A 3,172-nucleotide genomic window follows, 5' to 3' on the forward strand; every position below is an offset into this window, starting at 1 on the left:
AAAAAAAAAAAAGTTATAAAGAAGAAGATAGGAATTTTTTTCTGTACTTAAAGGCTACTTTGTGGTTTCTCACAGAGTTCAGGCTCCAGAGTGAAGTCTTTACCGGCGCTCTGGAGACTCAGGAGCTCATGCCGCAGCCCCGCTTAGCCCTGGTCTGTAAACACTGGGCTCTGGTGTTTCGGTTCCGTCTCTGTCCCTAACTTTGACAATACACAGAAGTAAGAGCTCAGTAAACAAAACAAGTGAGCTGAAGTAGACTCTGAAAGTTGATCCCAACCCCTGCTCGCCACAGGACAGCACTGAGCAGACTCAGAACAGACCTGTGCTTGGTCCCCTAGGGAGGGAGGCTTGTCCCGCGACACATGCATCTCTCGTGGCTGCGGAACACGGCTGTCTCTGGAACACACTACAAGTGCCTGTTCTGGGAGGGATGTCACAGTGTGTGTACCACGAGGGGTGTCGAGTGCCAGAGCCGAGGATGGAAGTCATCAGAATTCTGTCCTGTGCTCTGTGGTGTCTGGACGCCCTCTCTGCAGCCCCCTGTGGCGGCTGGTGTGTATCTGCCTCATGCCAGACTCAGAGAGAGCAGCAGAGATAAAAGGCAGGAGGCTCGGGCTCATAGATGTTTCATAAAGCGTGTGTTTTCCTTGTAGTTAAGACCACTTGTCCAAGTGAACCATTTGAGGCGCAGTTTATTAAATCATTTCCTCCCCAAACTAAAATGTTTTTAGAATCCATAGCTGTGGGTGGTCCAAACATAATGAGCTTCCTTCTGAAAAAAGTAAAAAGAATACAAAAAGAAAAGCGAAGGCTTCCCCACAGCCCTACCACTGACTCTACGAAAACTGGAAGAAATTACTGCCTTTCCCTCCCAACCCTAAGTTTTACTCAGTGTAAAATAAAATGAAGGTAACCTGGAAGGATTTTATGTGACAGGGATGTGTCATATTCAGGCTGTGGATAATAGAAATTTACAATTAACAATTTTGTCAGAAGAATGCCTTTTAGTCCCAGGGCCCTTTATTATATATGCTAATAGGATAATTTAGGCTAAAGCAGGAAGAGGATCACCATTCTGTAAGTTAAAGAGTAATCCAAGGTATTTGCCTGTGACAGGAAAGTTTTAACATTTTTACTTATCTACTTTGGAATAGGCAATTCATTTACATAGTTCAAAATTAAAAGCACAGAAGGATAAAGAGTGAGACTCATCCCTGCCCTCTGCTCCCTGCCCCCTGCCCCCCCACCCCCGTTTTTCTCCCCTCAGGTAGTCGGAGCCCCCAGACACGAACCATGGAAAACAAGGAGCAGCAACACCTTCAGACCCGCTGCTCACTGCAGGGTTGCCCTTCCTGCCCCATTGTCTGAGCACTCAGGATGCCTCCTGCTCTGCTTGTTTCAGTGTATGGAGGCCTCCCCACGTGAGCCCAGGAAACCAGGCCCCCCCACCCCCCACACACACAGAGCTCCCCCACCTGCTGTCCGCACCTACTCTGTGCCCTTCCTTTATTGTTTTCTGCCTCCCTCTCCCTGTGAGCTTTCCTGTCCAATCCTCCTGTATGTCACCTGGCTCACAGGGAGATGATCATGTCTTTGCACTGCAGTGATCTCTGCTGACGGCAGGTCTAGAGAAAACTCCTGAGGCTGGAGCTCCTGCCTCTCTGGAGAGGCATCTGTGCAACAGGACGCAAGGGGCAGGAACCAGGGACAAGGCAGGAAATGGCATCAAGGCCAAAGACAAAGGCAACGTGATGGAACTAAGCATTTGCTGGGACACAGTGATCTGGAGTGTGAGGGCACCTGTGCAAGTGGCCCTGGGCAGGGACGTGCTGAGGCCCTGGAGAGAGTCACACGGTCATGCTGTCGGAATTAATACCACCTCCACAGAGCCAAATATAAGCTGATATATTTCTAGTAGCCAGTTTGGAAAAATAGACCAAAAGGATTAAAAATTCACTTACCCTGTGGAACTGACCAGAAACTCCAGTTATTTTAAGCCAAGGAAACAAGGATAAACAAAGCTATCACATTATTAATTTACAATAGCAGAAATTTAGAAACAATCTAATATCTAATGTAAGTGATTAATGTAGTAAATTACAGCACATCCATGACCTGAAATATTATGAGCTATAAAATATATTACAGCTATGGGAAAATGTTCTTCTGACATTTCTTATCTAAAAAAAAACTACTGCAAAAAGGCTTATTCCGTATACATTGCAGGACACTAGTAAGAGCAAACATTTATTGAGACTCACCACACACCTGCTCTTTGCAGCATTTTAAGCTCAGTAAAACATCCAACCCATAACTGAGGAGCCAAGTTAACTTTGGATTTGCCCACAAAGGAACCAAGGCATGGAGAAGTTAAGCAACTTGAGAGAGATTATGCAGTTGGCAAGTAGAAGGGTGGACTTGCCCTGGCTGCAGAGCAGGTCCACCTCCTGGTCAAGACTGGTGACGCTGGACAGCACAGCAGGAGCTGCAAAAACCGCTGGGCTGAGCCCCACTCTTGCTGTGACTCTGGAGACAGTCACCATCACTGAGCCAGGAGTTGGGTCATGACTGCGCCCAGTCAGTGCAGAAATCCCCCAGTAGGAGTAGATGACTCAGTGGGGGCTGGGGCAATGCCCACCTGTGGAGCGAGCAGCCTGGGTAACAAAGTAGAATCTGGTTTCTGAACGATGACCATGGGGGACATGTCTCTGCAGGGGAAGCAGCCCCTTTCCAGGGTGTGGAGGGAGGCAGGTGCAAGGAGACTCTGCCCATGTTTGAACCAGTGGAAGTCAAAGGTGGAGAGAGAAATTTACGGAGGCCTGGAAGGGACTGCAGGAGCCAAGGGGAAAGTTTCCCTCTACTGTTCTCTGAAGGTACTCTGAGAAATCAACTCGAAAAAGGCAGATTAATTGGACAAAATGTATACAAACTTATTGTGTATCTGTGGGAGCCTTCAGAATGAGGACCCAGAGATGCAGGGGAAATCATCCTCTTCTGTGCTTAGGACAGAGTGTAGACGCCATGCAGGATATGAAGGATCTACAGGATCTGATGCAGTACTCTGCGTGGGAGGGGACTGTGCAGGACAGGAAGGATCTATAGGATCTGATGCTGGACTCTGAGGGAGAGGGGGCCGTGCAGAGACAGGAAGGATCTACAGGATCTGATGCAG

Source organism: Otolemur garnettii, unplaced genomic scaffold (genome assembly GCF_000181295.1).
Source record: "Otolemur garnettii isolate 467f Iridium unplaced genomic scaffold, OtoGar3 scaffold00084, whole genome shotgun sequence".
NCBI classification, from domain to species: Eukaryota; Metazoa; Chordata; class Mammalia; order Primates; family Galagidae; genus Otolemur; species Otolemur garnettii.